The following is an 18,821-nucleotide window of genomic DNA, read 5'->3' as shown; positions in this document are numbered from 1 at the left end:
TGACAGGCATAGACATTAATTCATTCAATGATTACTTTACTTAAGTATTTAAGCAAAGCGATTAAAACAATAATACTACACTCATCATTTATATCATCGACACACATATGATTAAAAGAAAAGCATACCATAAACATCCAATAGTGGAAAGAATACAGAACTGTTGTTAAAACGCATACATATATCTGATAATAGCAAAGGAAATCAGATAAAAATTCATATGAAAAGAATGGAATCAGACATAGATAATAGTACCATATGAGCTGATAAAATACTCCCAATATCAATTGCTATCTGTAATTCTTCCTTCAACGCAGAGATGCTTTCAAACAAAGACAATAGTGCACATTTGTAGAAAAGCTACCTTGTTGAATTTAGAATAACTGGTCCAGTTTTATAAAAGAATATGGCTGAAGCACAATAGTGTGACTTCAGTCGTTAAGTCAAGTACAAAACTTTACGACCCTTTCCAAAACAATGAAAGGGTCTATAAATACCTAATTATGAAAACTATCTATGAAACTGAAATCCTAGTAAACTGGTATCAATCAATTTTGATCATATTTTCCCTCAGCGATCTGGCAGTCGGCGGCATGATTCATCAAGTAGGCTGCTTGCCTTTAAGTCTGAGCTGACTTGTAGCAAGCATTGGATCCACTTCGGGTGGTTTGTTGAGGCAAGATCTGAGCTAGGCGGTGTATGTGGCATCCTGAATATCGGGGATAATATACCCGATTGCATCCGTAAGGCACTTGAGGGCGGCTCTCTGCGAGTGTGGTTTTACCAAGAAAAACCAATACGTGTCCGAGGTTAAACTGTTAATCCCAGCGATTAATCTCCCCTTTTCTTCTAGATCTGGATAACATGATTGCTCCAATGTATTCGTTGTTGTCAATTTTCCCGGTATGCATTGGGAGATCATGTTTGATAAGTAGAGAGTGTTATTAACTAATTCAACCAGATTGCTTGAAGTTAATTTGCATCTCGAAACCGCCCTCTCAGCTTTCATTAACTGGGACTGCCATTCTGTAAAGAGTATATCTTTATATGACTCCAGTATTCTTGGTAAATTAGCCTCTTGCCCTTGATCTGTATCTTGCCAATCGAGAAATGCAGCTAGTTCGGCCTGATCCAATTCAGTCCCAGCCTTGTCTACTTTATTACTTATGGATGCCGTTAACTCACATAGGGGCTCTGCCTAGGCGATTTGTTGACATAGAAGCTTAATTTGAGCTATCAATGCAGTATTTATCTGTAGTGCTTCTGCTCTAAATTCAGCCACCTGTGGAATGCCCTTTGTCTTTTCAATTTGTGCTGATAATTGAGCAATTTGCTTGTCTTTTGATTTCAGCATTCTCTCATTCGCCACCTTCAGTTGTGCTAAAGCTTCTGACAATTCCTTTTGCTTCTGGATTGAGCTTTGATCGACCCGTTGTTTCTCTGCCTGCAGTTGTTGAGTTAGTTGATTATTTAATTGTTGTTGCGTCAACAATTGCTGTTCTGCCTACTCCGTTTTTTGTTTTGCTTCATTTAACTATGCCTGCAATGAAAAGATTTCTTGGTCCTTTGGTTTTAGTAAAAGGCTTACCTCCGATGCCTTATCTATTGTTGCTGCCGAATAAGCTCCCGCATACTATGATAGTTTTGTCAGGTCGTCGGAGGGGTCAAATTCCTCTTTCCAAACCACATTGCCCGTGACAGTTTGCTCTAGGAAAAGGGAAGGTTGATCAGTCCTTCTTCTTTTCCTTTGTCGCTTAACCACTGCTTTATGCCTTGGGCTGTAGAAGACATCCAGGGGAGGAATATCTTCTACTTGCAAAATGATCTGGTCGGAGGGGTCCTTTGGTATCATCTCTACCTCTTTAGAAATGGGTGGGCCGCTGGTTCCACTCAGAACCTGTGATGAAGTGATATCCTGTGTGTCCGTTACCTTAGAAGTGTCGGTGTCCTTTGAACATTCCAAACCACTGATGATGGAATCAAATTGCTTCCATTCCTGGAGCAATTTAGGGTCAATATGAGTATCTATATTGACGTCAATGGTGGTTTGTTTTTCCTTTTCAGCTTGGGTCTCCTTCCGCACTTTTTCCTGCTCCCTTTTCTGCCTTTCCTCCTGCTCTCTCTTTTGCTTTTCCTCTTGTTCTTTTCTCCACTTCTCCTCCTTTTCTCTTCTCTGCTTTTCCTCCTGTGGCTTCTCTTGTTCTTTTGATATAACCGGAGGTTCCTTTGATTGTTGCCGATCAGGCTTGCTTGACGATGTCGCTGGGGTTGTTCCTAGTAAATCTAGAGGCAGAGTTTGCAACCTCTATTCTCTAAGTTTATTAAATTCAGTCAACCCTTCATCATTATATTTCACTTTGGCGAATGCTTTAACTTGATTTATTGTCTCAGCTGAAGAGAACAGGTCGTCAAACATATCTTCTTTATGATCAATTTTTGTCAATTTGGCCTGTTCTAGTGCAGTATAGGCAACTTTGTTTGGATCAAACTGCCTATTTGGGAGAGTCGCCAGAGTTAATGATTTAATCTTCGTGGCTTCCTTTTCTACATGTTTGAGATCATGCAGAGTATAGACACCACATCTCAAGGGAAAAGAGGGCCAGCCCTGCTTATTTTTCTTGAGAGTCTGTGTAACACTCTCAGCCATAATCTGGTAAGAGATTTCTCTTGCCAACAGTTCATCTGGTATGTATAAAGGGAGAACATGAGGTTCGGCTTGGCTACCGAAAACTCTTATATAAGTGAATTTCTCCTCTCCAAACCATCTCCCTACCGCTGTTAAATCAATCGCAGCTTGGTAGGAAATCTTGGGAATGGGTTTATCAAAAATATAATAATAAATAGGCACCATAAAGCCATTACAGACTTGGTACAGATGGAACCTTGTAAGAGGATTTCCATAGTTTCTGATGGTATATGTGGATAGTCGTAGGGTCTTGTGGCCTCCACCTCCAGCCGAGCAAGGGAAATTCAGAATTGAAACACAATGTATCTAGAATATATGCACTGTAATAGAATGGGGGGATTATCCTTTCAGAGATGCGAGTCTTATTCCTAAACTCAAGAACAGCTTTGGCTAGTTTGTCTGAGAGAATAGTGGCCCAATCCATTATTATATTGTTGCATGCAGCTTCCATTAAAGGGACCATTTCTATAGTGAAATTAGAAGAGTCATGCAATCCCCACAATCTACACATCGTTATTCCTGCGTAGCAATAAGGAGAAGCTAGGGAATCAACTGGGTACTTACCGGAAGATTCATGTTTGTGCTTTGCCGCATTTTGTCTCCAATCCTGGATGGGTTCGGATTCAACTTCGTTCTCGTTTGAGAATTTCTCCAGGAACGCCTTATTGTATATCTTCTCTGGCTCAGGCAAATGATACATTTGCCTCAAATCATCAGCTTTAAATGACCCGAAAATTCTCCCGTCCCTGGTGCTGAAGGTTCTATCCAGGATTGGGATTTCTTCAATTGCCCACCACACTACATCTGTGTATGGGAGAATTTGCTCCCTAGCTGCTATCCGATGAAGGAAGGAGTCAGCTAAATCCTTAAGAGTACCCTACCAAGTAGTTTTGCCGAGACCAGAACATGTTGTATCAGAAATTAATCCTTTCTTTTTGTCCACGACAGCTTGTCCTGCAGCTCGCACAGTGGAAGCGCCTATGGTCTTCTTGGATTTCTTCCCCATTTTGCTTAAGCTTTCTCCTTTGGATGAATTCTGCACAGAGACAAAAATAAACGTAACACAGAGAGATGACAATGAAAATCCAATATGGGAAAGATATATTGATCAAAGCGTGCTGAGAGATTAACTCTAAAAATGGCCGCAGATACAATCCATGGGAAGATCTTACAATTACATTAAATGGCCGTTTAAAACCTGCCAATCCTTAAATGCCCTTTATATCATTATTCGGCCGAATGACCCATTTAAGCGTGCTATGGATGTTTTGGCGGTTGGGCGCAGGTGCATCATTGCTTAACATATTAAGCTTTAAATATGATTCGATCATAATATCCCTCCATTTAATCGGCTTTTTTGAAAACTGCGCTTTATCGCAATCGGCCATCGGGGTGAGCTTTAACCTCTTGTATTGACATCATTTAAAACCCCCGATCGCCGATAGCCGATATCGCATCGCGTTGGGAGAATGGGGATTATATATGGCATGGATATCATATCGTCGATTTGCCGATTGCGATATCGCATCGCATCGGGCTGTATCACCTGGGCGCCTTAACAATGTGCATAGGATATTGCCGATTGCTGATTGCGATATCGCATCGCATCAGGGTGAAAGGCTTGGGGTGCTTTAAGACTGCGTATAGAGTATCACCGATAGCCGATAGCGATATCGCATCGGCGGAAACCAATATGTCACTTATTTGTGTTCTCTACGTCATTGCGATATGCGATCTTGCGATCACTTTATCGCAATGATAAAAGATTGTTTTATTTGATCAAAATGGGTTTTTTAAAAGGTTTTTATATAATGTTTTCATTTGGTTACCGGACCTTTTTGAACAATACAATATTGATACCAATTAACTTCTAAAGGGACCCATTTCATATGATAATTTTGTAAATTTAAATGATATGAAATGGGGGGTTGTTGTAGAGCACAACAATTGGCGATTCGCTGGAGGAACCAGTTATCTCTAAAAAGCATAGAAATACTTAAACTTTTTCAAAATAGAGTTCTAATCAAGGGGGAAAATTCTAATATAACTAGGTATATATGCATTCCAAGTAAAATGAATCTTTTTTTGCTATTTTCCTCTCTTTTTTAAGAAAATAGATAGATTCTAAGTTTTAAATAGGCCTCTATTGGTTTATAATGATAAAATAGAAAACCTTTCCAAATCAGCTTTTATAGTGAACTCTTCTGTCATAGGTAGAGCCTCTGCTGCCAGCAAACGTTTATAGTTTCGACAGGGATACCTTTTAACCATGCTATTGTCCATTGTTCCATCCAATTAAGAGTGTGATTAACAGAATGAATTCAAAACATGTTTTCATATTTTGTATTTCATTTCCTTTTTCTGTTATTGATAAGATAAAAAGCCATTGTCCTGGTTTGGTGGCCAGCTATTGACAATGCCATTCACTGGTAGTAATCTAACCGAACAAGCTGGCTCATGATGAGACCCCTTGTCTTATAATTTTAAGCCATTACCCTGTTATGGTATGCAGTATTGGTAATGTCGCTTAAACTATTTTCCTGATGATCATGGTAAGCAGGCTTGTAATAATACCTCTTATCTTTTATATCAAATATTTTAGAATTACACTCTGAGTAATCATAAACTTTAGTGAATGGGATGAACAGTTTTCTCCTTAAGAGTAAATGGATGACAGGGTAAGAGTTGAAGATGCTGAAATTGGATTAGCTTCTATCTTGATATTGATAACCTTTTGAGACCAATTTAAAAAAAAAGAAAATGATTTATAATACTTCTAAACTTTGAGAGGAGTTCACAAAACTTGAAATATAGTTTCAGAATACAATGATACCTAGTTTCCTAGAAATTATCCCTTTTGGTTAAGAGTTCTATTATTTTAAAAGCAAATATCACACTACTTCTGTAGATCAAGTTTTCAAACACAGCAAAGGTCAATAGAAGATACCTTACAACATTATTTTCTACAAATCCTACAAACTACAAAACTCTATCAAACTGAAAGGAGAAGGGGTTACCTCCTCAATTAAAGAATTTCTTCAATATAAGACCATTAACAGGGAGAGAATCTCTCAAACCTGATAAATCTTGCAATATGAAGGTTGAATGGCCTATCTTCTCACAGATCTGAAATGGTCCAAGCCACATCTTCTGGAACTTGGTGTGTTTTTCCTTGTCCTCATGGGCTTTGCCCCATTTCAGAACTAAATCACCGACTTGAAATTGCTTTGAACCAGATGAGACTAAATCAAAAGTTGCTTTGATGACTTGCTGATGTTTGGCATGAATAACCCTGGCTTTTTCTCTTTCCTCTTCTAATTTTAGAATTTAGTCATGTCTAAGCTGAATAGAAGAGGAAGGACTTTCCTCAATGAACTGAACTAGGGCTAGAGAAGGAAGAACGAGATTTGTGGGTAGTACTGCTTCTTTTCCATACACAAGGTTGAATGGGGAAGATCCTATAGAAGCTTTCTGTGTTATCCTATTAGCCCATAATGCAAACATTAAGGATTTGTGCCAGTTTTTATGATTCTGTTCGATAGTTCGCTTAATGATCTTGATCAGATTCTTATTAGTAAACTCTGCTAAACCATTACCCTGGGGATAGTAATTAGCAGAATATTTCAATTTAAATCCTCTTATAATAGTGAAATCAAACATAGCATTGCCTGAGAAATAAGATGCATTATCAAAAACAAGAGCATTTGGGACACCAAACCTGGTAATGATGAATTGATCTATGAACTCAATGATTGCTTCAGAATTTGCTGTCTTCAAAGGAATTGCCTCAACCAACTTAGTAAAATAATCAGTAGCAGTAAGGATATACTTATGCTGTTTGGAAGATGGTGGAGTAATTTCCCCAATGATGTCCAATCCCCATTGCTCAAATGGTTGTTCAATTTTGACTGGTTGCAGAGGGAAAGCTGGTTTACTTTGTCTTCCATTAGAAGTTTGACAATTAAGGCATTTCCTTACATACTCGTGGGCATCCCTAAACAGAGTGGGCCAATAGTATCCAGCATGAATAATTTTGTGAGCTGTTGTGTCAGCTCCAAAATGTCCTCCTGCTGGTCCATCATGTAACTCCTGCAAAACCTTTTGTGCTTCAGGTTTCTCAAGGCATATTAATAAGATGGAATCATAATTCTGCTTAAAAAGCACATCATCAATAATTGTAAAATTCTTTGCTTTTAACGTAATGGCCCTTTTGTTTTTGTAAGACAGGTTAGGAGGTGCATAACCATTTTTCAAATAAAAGATTAAATCTGCATATTGAGACTCAGAATCAGAACACTTATCTGATTGATTTCTTCAGTTTGATCTGTATCACCTGATTCTAGGATGTTGGATGCTCCTGCCAATAACCTGCAAAAACCTTGGCCCCTAACAATCTTTGCTGGCCTAATTTCTAAGTCATATTCTTGAAGTGCTGTGACCCAGTTTGCCCTTTTTTCACCCAGTTCTTTTTGGATTAATAGTTGCCTAACAGCAGGGAAAGGAACTATAACTTTTGTGTGGGTTTTCAAAAGGAAAGGTCCATAATGCTTGACTGCTTTAAATACATCAAAGGCTTGTTTTTCTACTTCGGAGTAATTCAATTCAGCACCCTGAAGATTTGAGCTAAAAAATGAAATGGGTGCTTCCAGCTTGTGATCATTTAGTTGCGTAAGTACTGCAGCATAAGACAAGTTGGATGCAATGGTATACAATGTAAAATGATTAGAAAAATTTGGAGTATTTAAGGCTGGGGCATTGATTATTGATTGCTTGATTAGATCAAAAGCTTCTTTTTCTGCTGATCCCCACTTAAATACTGAATTTTTCTTAATCATTGTTTGAAGTGGCAAAATAATTTGATAAAAATCTGGAACAAATCTTTTAACAAAATTGATCTGGCCTAAAAATGACTGCATCGATTTTTTATTGTGTGGGAAAGGGATTTCAGAGATTTCTTTGATCCGATCAGGATCAATATAAATGCCATCTTTGGACACAATAAAACCCAAGAGCTTCCCTTGATCAAGAGCAAAGAAAGACTTTTTAGGGTTAAGAGAAATACCATATCTTTTGCAACGTTGAAAATTTTGATTTATATCATGCAAATGATTATACCTCTCCTTAGAGAATACAGTAATATCGTCTAGATAGACGACTACTGTTCTATTAATCAACCCTTTAAAAGCTATATCCATAGCTCTTTGGAATGTCACTCCTGCATTTATAAGTCTGAAAGGCATTTTCTGATATGCATATGTTCCCCATTTTGTTCTGAATGTGGTTTTAAGCTGGTCATCAGGATGAACCAGGACTTAGTTATATCCTGAGAAACCATCTAGAAAGGACATCAATTCAGAGCCTGGTACTGATTGGAGTATTTGCTCCATGGTAGGTAATGGGAAATTGTCTTTTAAGCTTGCTTTGTTCAAATTTCTGAAATCAATACAAATCTGAATGTCGCCATTTTTCTTTCTGACTGGCACCATATTGGAGACCCAGTTTGAGTGTCGGACCGGAAAAATAATCTTGGCTTTCAAGAGTTTGTTAAGTTCAGTCTTTATTTGACTCTCTAAACTTGGATGTATTTTTCTTAACTTTTGTTGAATTGGTTTCTGATTGGGAAGCAATGGAATGGTATGCTGGATAATGGATGTATCATAGGTCTTCAAATCATCGTATTTCCAAGCAAAAACCTATTTATTTTTCCTTAACAGTTTAATGAATGCCTCTTTCTCTTCCAAGGAAAGTCCTAATCCTAAATTAATATTTTGAGGAGCTTGCTCAGTACCTAGATTTATCAATTCAAACCTTAGGGTAGAGCTTTGGAGCTTTACATTAGTCACAGGTTTAAACCTGTCTTTAATATCATACAGATCTTCCAGCTTTACCACAGGCTTAGGAATTGCATTTTCCTGAGGTGTTTCTTTCATTTGTAGGTCATGGTCATTTTCCTCAATAATTTGATCATCATAGGACTTTTCAGAAGTTAGAAATTGTAAAATATCCTCATCATGGTTGAATACTCTCCAATTAGCGACATTGTCAGGAATTGAGGGACTAAAAAGCAATTCTACAGAAAATCTATCTGGGCTGTAGTCTTCAGAAGGTAGGAGCTTGGAAGCTACATTGGCTAGGAGATCGGCTGCCGAGTTTTGAGACCTAGGGATGGAGGAAATGTTGAATGTGGAAAAGTGTGAGTTAAGTTCTTGTACTAGCGATTGATAATGCTTGAGGTGATTTGAAAGACAATGGATTGCATTCCTCACCTGTTTAACAATAATTTTAGAATCGCCGAATACTTTTAGATATTTCACTTTAAGGCCGATTGCTTTATATAGTCCCTGGACTAAGGCTTCATATTCAACTGTATTGTTAGTGCATTCAAATTCTAGCCTACAGGACAACGTTGTCTTTTCCCCTTGTGGACTAACCAAAATACATCCTGCTCCTGAGCCCTCACTAGATTTGGGCCCATCGAAATATAATGACCAAAATAAAGAAGTATTAACAATTGTATTTACAGTTTTCTCAGCATCATTGAAACATCTTGATCGATCTGTTTATGAAAAATTTTCGATCTGAGATGTAGAATGATTTACTGAGAACGGAGAGGGTTGGGCAACGAAGTTGCCAACGAATGACTCTGATGAATAATTCCCCAAAATGTTGTTGTTGAATGCTACCGGCTAGTTTTCTTGTTCGAATTCTATAACTGTATGGGTCATATGTTTTTCCCGATCGATCCTTATTTGATTTGGATTACCCTTGTACGGAAGCCACATATGTGACCAATCAGTGGAAATGTACCCATGGAATTTTTCAGACCAATCCCTACTCAAAATTAAACCGTAAAATTCAGGTATATCGGCTATTAGAATATCAATCCTCTGTACTATTCTGGGATCAGCAGATAACCTAATAGTTACGGAATTAATTTCTCCTAAAACCTGTACTTTGGTCCTGTCCAACTGTACAATATGAATAGCAGACTTCTAGGGTTCAATCTTCAGTTTAGAACAAACTGATGCTGGCATTATGTTAGAGGATGCCCCTGAGTCAATTAAACAGTTGTGCAGGTTTCTGTTGTAAATCTCATAGGTCAATAGGAAAGGTGGGGTATGAGAATTTGATCTATCGCCAATCAAAACTGAATCGGTAGCTTGAACCATACCATGAGGGGGTTGGCCTGAATCATTAGCAGCTTTAGCACTAGGAAGAGGTGCAGAGGGAACAACATTCAATTCCTTGAGAAGCAATTTCTGCTGATGCTTTAATTTACTAAGTTCAAACATAGTAATGTTTGCTTTAGTTTTCTTCATGTCATCAACTATATTGTACTCCATTGAATCGGATACCACCAATGTTTTAGATGTTGAAGGAATATTAGAAGTTGAAGGCTAGTTTTGGGGAACTGCTGCAGGTGATTTCTTTACATGTATTTTTTCTTTGGTTGTAGCAGCACCTGCACTCCTTTTCTTTGACATTGCCTGAACAGGTTCGGAAGTACTTTTACTCCTAGTAGTGACCCGGAACACCTCTTCTTCATTATCGGTATCGGAATTGGGGAGTATAAAATCCCACATTCCATGACATTCTACTATTTCTTCTTCATCATCAGTTGGTGAGATTGTTTCCTCTTCCTCTTCTTCTTGCTCTGAATCTGCATTAGATATGACATTCGGTGGCTTTGATTCATTTTTCTTATAAGTCCTAAAGGGTCTTTTGGTTGAGGTTTCGGCTACCTGTTTCTTTATTTCAACCATTTCATTTGATAAAGTTTTTAGGAATTTTTGCAAACCCTCCATGTCATATGGGTCTTTTGGGGTTTTCTTTCTTGAGTCATCTTTAAAAGAGACTTTTTTGGCTTTTCTGTCTTCCAGAGCAGCCTTCTTCTCTAGAGCATTAATACGTTTCTCCACAGCAAGTGCTTCTTTCATGTTTTCGGCTAAGGTAGGTTTCCCAGCCCTATCTACAAAAATGGCTATATTGGAAGGTAGGGCGGTTATATACCCTTCGCTTCGAATTTGTTCACTTGGTTTGGAGGCTGTAGGGATTTTATTCAGGAGTTTATTGAAGCGAGCATTAAATTCCTTAATTGGTTCCCTATGCTCTATTCTCAGATTGGAGAGATCGTTTATTAGGGTAGCCAAAGACCTATCATCTCCATATTTAGTAAGAAGCTTCTCTTGGAAAGTGTTCCAACTGGTAATGGAACCAGAGGGTAAAGAAAAATACCAGGATCCTGCTGATCCTTGTAAGGTGTAAGGGAAGAGTCTAACAACAACATCTTGTTCTGTTACTCCTTTCAAGTTGACTGCCAACATGAAATTATTAATGTGTTCCTCAGCCTGGGTCCCATCATCTGGATTAAATTTGGGTAGCCATTTTTCAGGAGCATCTGGTAATGGATGCAATGGTGCAGGCATATTGACTGCACCAGGTCTGGTCCATGGATCTGCCATTATAATAGCAGTAGTGGTTGATACTACCGCTGGAATTCTAGATGTCTGGGAAGGAAACAAATTTGAGGAGTGAGCAGGTTGGGATGTTGTAGTACCTAATCCCTGGTGAACAACGATATGTAATGGGGGAGTGGATGGTTGACTTTGCAGAGGGGAAGATGCAATGGAGGATGTGGATGAAAGCTCTCCACTATCAGATCCTTCAGTATATTTCTTCACCTTTTTCCTTTTGGGTAAAGGGAACTCAGTGGGTTCAATACCAAGTTTTTCGCTCTAAAGTCTGGTGAGAGGGTGAGGTAAAGTGGACTGCGAAGTTGCACTGCTTTGTGATACCTCAGATTTCTGTGGTGAAATCGAGAAGCTCTGAAGTTTGTGGATAAGAGACTGGACTTCAGGTGATTCAAGACTTAATTGTTCTGGAGTATGATGGGTTTGAGCAGTGGTAGTTGATTCCTCTTCTTCTCGTTTGGATACTGGAGAACCAGCATACAATTGGGAAGAACGAGGAGATACGGAGGGATAATTACTCTTAGAATGGCTTGTAGATTTTGGTTTGTGTGCCATTCACAGTTGGCCCTCCTTCTAGCGCCAAAAATGTTGATGCCCCGAAAATCGTTGCAACAACATTGGGGGATAACCACCCGGTCCGGACCTTAGTACAACTCCTTTTCCGTTTGGAATGGTGGCTCCGACTGGGGATAATGGGACCAGTTTCCCAATAATGGATAAACGGGATGAATGGATGATTGTTTAACTAATCTAATGATAGGCAAATAACTTAATCTATTGACAGAATAAAATAAATACTACTAATCCCGGGAATGGTTATATTTCTCTAAGTGTAGCGCTTGATGATCTATGCTTTCAAACAGGCATATAGATGACTCCATCTGACAGGCATAGACATTAATTCATTCAATGATTACTTTACTTAAGTAGTTAAGTAAAGCGATTAAAACAATAATACTACACTCATCATTTATATCATCGACACATATATGATTAAAAGAAAAGCATACCATAAACATCCAATAGTGGAAAGAATACAGAACTGCTGTTAAAACGCATACATATATCTGATAATAGCAAAGGAAATCGGATAACAATTCATATGAAAAGAATGGAATCAGACATAGATAATAGTACCATATGAGCTGATAAAATACTCCCAATATCAATCGCTATCTGTAATTCTTCCTTCAACGCAGAGATGCTTTCAAACAAAGACAATAGTGCACATTTGCAGAAAAGCTACCATGTTGAATTTAGAATAACTGGTCTAGTTTTATAAAAGAATATGTTTGAAGCACAATAGTGTGACTTCAGTCTTTAAGTCAAGTACAAAACTTTACGACCCTTTCCAAAACAATGAAAGGGTCTATAAATACCTAATTATGATAACTATCTATGAAACTGAAATCCTACTAAACTGGTATCAATCAATTTTGATCATATTTTCCCTCAGCGATCTGGCAGTCAGCGGCATGAATCATCAAGTAGGCTGCTTGCCTTTAAATCTGAGCTGACTTGTAGCAAGCATTGGCTCCACTTCGGGTGGTTTGTTGAGGCAAGAGCTGAGCTGGGCGGTGTATGTGGCATCCTGAATATCGGGGATAATATACCCGATTGCATCCGTAAGGCACTTGAGGGCGGCTCTCTGCGAGTGTGGTTTTACCAAGAAAAACCAATACGTGTCCGAGGTTAAACTGTTAATCCCAGCGATTAATCTCCCCTTTTCTTCTAGATCTGGATAACATGATTGCTCCAATGTATTCGTTGTTGTCAATTTTCCTGGTGTGCATTGGGAGATCATGTTTGATAAGTAGAGAGTGTTATTAACTAATTCAACCAGATTGCTTGAAGTTAATTTGCATCTCGAAACTACCCTCTCAGCTTTCATTAACTGGGACTACCATTCTGTAAAGAGTATATCTTTATATGACTCCAGTATCCTTGGTAAATTAGCCGCTTGCCCTTGATCTGTATCTTGCCAATCGAGAAATGCAGCTATCATTTCTTCGGCCTGATCCAATTCAGTCCTAGCCTTGTCTACTTTATTACTTATGGATGTCGTTAACTCACATAGGGGCTCTGCCTGGGCGATTTGTTGACATAGAAGCTTAATTTGAGCTATCAATGCAGTATTTATCTGTAGTTCTTCTACTCTAAATTCAGCCACCTGTGGAATGCCCTTTGTCTTTTCAATTTGTGCTGATAATTGAGCAATTTGCTCGTCTTTTGATTTCAGCATTCTCTCATTCGCCACCTTCAGTTGTGCTAAAGCTTCTGACAATTCCTTTTGCTTCTGGATTGCGCTTTGATCGACCCGTTGTTTCTCTGCCTGGAGTTGTTGAGTTAGTTGATTATTTAATTGTTGTTGCGTCAACAACTGTTGTTTTGCCTGCTCCATTTTTTGTTTTGCTTCATTTAACTGTGCCTGCAATGAAAAGATTTCTTGGTCCTTTGTTTTTAGTAAAAGGCTTACCTCCGATGCCTTATCTATTGTTGCTGCCGAATAAGCTCCTGCATACTGTGATAGTTTTGTCAGGTCATCGGAGGGGTCAAATTCCTCTTTCCAAACCACATTGCCTGTGACAGTTTGCTCTGGGAAAAGGGAAGGTTGATCAGTCCTTCTTCTTTTCCTTTGTCGCTTAACCACCGCTTTATGCCTTGGGCTGTAGAAGACATCCAGGAGAGGAATATCTTCTACCTGCAAAATGATCTGGTTGGAGGGGTCCTTTGGTATCATCTCTACCTCTTTAGAAATGGGTGGGCCACTGGTTCCACTCAGAACCTGTGATGAAGTGATATCTTGTGTGTCCGTTACCTTAGAAGTGTCAGTGTCCTTTAAACATTCCAAACCACTGATGATGGAATCAAATTGCTTCCATTCCTGGAGCAATTTAGGGTCAATATGAGTATCTATATTGACATCAATGGTGGTTTGTTTTTCCTTTTCAGCTTGGGTCTCCTTCCGCACTTTTTCCTGCTCCCTTTTCTGCCTTTCCTCCTGCTCTCTCTTCTGCTTTTCCTCTTGTTCTTTTCTCTGCTTCTCCTCCTTTTCTCTTCTCTGCTTTTCCTCTTGTGGATTCTCTTGTTCTTTTGATATAACCGGAGGTTCCTTTGATTGTTGTCGATCAGGCTCGCTTGACGATGTCGCTGGGGTTGTTGCTAGTAAATCTAGAGGCAAAGTTTGCAACCTCTGTTCTCTAAGTTTATTAAATTCAGTCAACCCTTCATGATTATATTTCACTTTGGCGAATGCTTTAACCTGATTTATTGTCTCAGCTGAAGAGAACAGGTCGTCAAACATATCTTCTTTATGATCAAATTTTGTCAATTTGGCCTGTTCTAGTGCAGTATAGGCAACTTTATTTGGATCAAACTGCCTATTTGGGAGAGTCGCCAGAGTTAATGATTTAATCTTCGTGGCTTCCTTTTCTGCATGTTTGAGATCATGCAGAGTATAGACACCACATCTCAAGGGAAAAGAGGGCCAGCCTTAACAATGTGCATAGGATATTGCCGATTGCCGATTGCGATATCGCATCGCATCGGGGTGAAAGGCTTGGGGCACTTTAAGACTGCGTATAGAGTATCGCCGATAGCCGATAGCAATATCGCATCGGCGGAAACCAATATGTCACTTATTTGTGTTCTCTATGTCATTGTGATATGCTATCTTGCGATCGCTTTATCGCAATGATAAAAGATTGTTTTATTTGATCAAAATGGGGTTTTTAAAAGGTTTTTATATAATGTTTTCATTTGGTTACCGGACCTTTTTGAACAATACAATATTGATACCAATTAACTTCTAAAGGGACCCATTTCATATGATAATTTTGTAAATTTAAATGATATGAAATGGGGGGTTGTTGTAGAGCACAACACACAGGTACAAGAAAAAGGCAAGAGGCCAATGCAGGATGAGGGGCCTTCAGGTGAACAAGAGACCGACTTCATTCTCATTCATGATGATGATACGGATACGGGCCCACAAAGTGCACATCTTAAAGAGATCATCCAGGAGCAGCAAACAGAGATCAAAGCTTTATCCCTTGACTTGGAGAGGGTTAAGTGGACTATGAAATACTTGGAGAAGAGGAACAAATATCTTGAAGATCAGCAAGCAATCATGGAGTTACAAAACATCCATGAGCATCGCCAAGCTGCACAAGGAGAAGGGTTGAGCTCACTTCATTGGAGCAAGAGATTAATGATGATCGAGAGTCTTGGCTGGAGAGAGTCAACATCCACTTGGATGGACTGCTAGACAAGGCTGACAGAGACAAAGCATTGATGAGACACATGGCTTTCCACTACATGGCTCGGAACAAGGTTTGCAAGGCACGAATAAGGAATCTAAAAGAAAAATTAAAGAAGGCAATAAGGAAGCAAAAGAGGCAAAGGGAGCTTGATCATCTTTAGATATTGGCTGAAGCCTCTTTAGTCCAGTATGACACTTGATGGAGAAGCTCCAGCCCAAATTTCAAGAAATTTGGGGCATTTTTGGCATTTTGACAAATTTTGGCACAAAAGACAGGGTTTTTCTCCCTATGCGTTGAGCCATGTGGCGTGCGCTTTTTCTAGGGAGCTCCAAATTGAAAAAAGTTTACATTTCTGGATTTTTCATGAAAAATCATGGTTTCTGGTGCATGGCCAAGAAATTTGGGCAAGTTTTGAGTCCTCATGAGCTAAAAAACACTCAAAAAATGACCTCACTGCCCCTATTTTGACACACAGGAAGTAGTCTTGGGATATTGAAGCTTTGGAGGGGGAAAATGGCATCCAAATTTAGAAATTCCACTTGAGTTGGAAAGTAGACAGGTAGACCTTTCCAGAAAGCACACTTGAGCTCAATTTGGACTTCAGGAAGTGCCCCAAAATCAGCTCCAAAGTGGCGCGACGCATAGAGAATCAGGCGTGGCACATAGAGGATTTTTGCCCATTTTTCACTGTTTAGCTCAGAAATTCACCCAGTTTTAACTAGTTTTGCTTCTTGAAGTTACTCTTGACCTTTCATGATGTAATTTGATAACCATGATTTAATATTGGCACATTTGTACCTTTTCTAGAGGATTCATTCACTAAAAGGTGAAAATTGAATGCATGAATTAGTTTCCTAGCATATAGGGGTAAGTTGTTTGACTACCTAGATTTCAGTTCCTTGTTTAGAATTGGTTAAAATAGCTCCTAGAATGATGAGCTCAACACCTAGAGGAAAGGGAATAGGTTTGGCTTATCTATATTATGTAGTTTCTAAGTCATTTTCAGGGTTGGACACTTGGGATTGCTTAGCACTTCATTGTACATTTCATTTCTACAATTTTGGCAAAAGGAAAGACCAGGGTTTTGCAGCACTTGTTGGGATCCATGTGGCTTTATGTTTTGATGGTGTGTTTCTCTATGTATTTGTAAGTTCATGGATGTTATTGTGTATCATTTTCCCTTCTCTTTTCTTCTACAATTAAACAAAGGAGTGATTAAGGTAGAATTCATGGACTGCTATGCTCTGCCTGGATATTTCGTTTAATTCTTCATGTTTTCATCTGTTTGAGGAGGACTCTTGAGACCTTCTTACCCTCCTTGGCCCCTCACCGGTCTGATCCACCCATTCATTCAAATCCAAAGCATCAAAATTATTGCCTACCTTGCCCCTACCTGACCTCTGCAAAAATATGGTCTCATCCCCAGACCCAAAATTTTCCTTTCCCTTTTTCCAACAAAACCACCAAAAAACTCAAATCATAACTTTGCACTTCATATCTAGCCTGAGATCAGTTGCTAAATCAGTCATCTCAAGCTCCATTGATTATCTTTTGATGAGATTGACCCAGAGAGAGCCCTCTCCTGTCCTCGTAGGGCTAGCTACGAGGCTGAGCGTGGTTTGATGTGGACCTAGAACCTTGTCTTTTCAGCCTGAGGTAAATCTAGGCTCTAACAAGTAGTGTATATAAATCTGTTTAAGGAAATAAAAAATTGTTAAATTGCTAATACTAATTCACCCCCCCCTCTTAGTATTATTTCCAACAATTGGTATCAGAGCAGGTCCTTCAGAAGAAGCTTGATCACTTAAAGGAAGATCTATCATCATGAGTAACTATGAAATAGAGGCATGCATTAGACCACCAATACTTGATGGGAGCAACTTAATCTATTGGAAGGTAAGAACCACAACCTATGTTCAATATCTTGGAACAGATGTTTGGGAAATCGTGGAAGGAGGATACACATTTCCATCAACAATTCCTACAGATACGGCAGGTAAAAAGCAGAATGAAACAAATGTCAAGGTTGTTAATACTCTATTGGGGAGTCTGTCACAATCAGAATTTGTCAAGGTTATGCAGCTCAAAATTTCCAAAGAAATATGGGACAAGATCATTCTAAGGTATGAAGGAGACAATCAGGTAAAACGTGCAAAACTACAATCTCTCAGAATTCAATATAAAACTCTCAGAGTGCACAATGATGAAAGTATAGCTAATTATTTCTTACGTATAGATGAGATTGTTAATCACATGAAAAACTTGGGTGAAGAGATAAAGAAGTTACTTTAGTTAAAAAGGTTTTAAGATCCTTGTCTTCTAAGTTTGAATCAAAAGTTTCTGCCATAGAATAAAAGTAGGATCTTCAAAGTATCACTATGTCATTGCTGCACAGAATCCTAACTGCTTATGAAATGAGAAAAGGGGGTCCATCAGATATGAGAGAAGCTACATTCAAAGCTTTAGGAAGAGGAGAACTCCATGAATCAGGACATATGTCAGAAGGAGAGTAAGAATCAAACTTTGTTAAGAACCTTCAAAGGGGTTCTAGAAGATTCAGAGGTAAACTACGTTCCAAAGGTTTTTCTTGTGGAAGATTTGATCAATATGCTGCCAAATGTCCTCACAAAGATAAACTTGATAAAGATAAGGAATCAACAAAATGGAATACAAAACAAAGTGCAAATAAGAAGAGATACTATACCCACAAAGATAGCGATGGTTTATCAAATAGTGATGAAGATGAAAATAGTAATGATTATAGACTGTTGATGGCTTTTGAAGATGATGGTTTCTTGGATGCTTTAGATGAAGATGGTCTCTATGAAGAAATTTCTAAACTTAAAATCTGTTTAGAAGAAAAGAGTATGATTATAGATACTCTCACGTTCCAACTTGCTGAAAGGGAAAAACACAATGAAAAGTTAGAATGTGAAATTGTGGGTCTAAGAAAAGATATTGAGAAAAAAAAAGCTCTCAATCTTAGGTTTGCTAAAGGATCGGAAACTTTAGATGAAATTATCAAAGTGTAACGTTTTCCTCTGATAAAGACAAGTCTTTGATATACTGAAGAATCATCTCAAACATAGAAGCCATCAACCTCCAAAAGCTATCTTGATGTAGCAAGGAGAAGTGAACAGGTTGACAATCATTAGCAAAGGCTTAAAGCAGATCACCAGGTAAATCAAGTTCAATCCACTTCAAGGATGAACAAAAGATATAACCAACCACAGGTAAATCATTCTCAATTTTCCTCAAGAATGAATGTCAATGGAAGCTATAATCACCAAGTCAGTAGATTCGATAATCGCAGGAATTTCTTTAATGGCCAATGTTTTTGATGTCATAACTTTGGACACAAAGCTACTCAATGTGTTGCTTAGAAGACAACGGTGACTAGAG

Source organism: Pinus tabuliformis, chromosome 3_1 (genome assembly GCF_031772625.1).
Source record: "Pinus tabuliformis cultivar Carrire ecotype Pingquan chromosome 3_1, CPIR1, whole genome shotgun sequence".
NCBI classification, from domain to species: Eukaryota; Viridiplantae; Streptophyta; class Pinopsida; order Pinales; family Pinaceae; genus Pinus; species Pinus tabuliformis.
Note: the sequence above shows the minus strand (reverse complement) of the source record.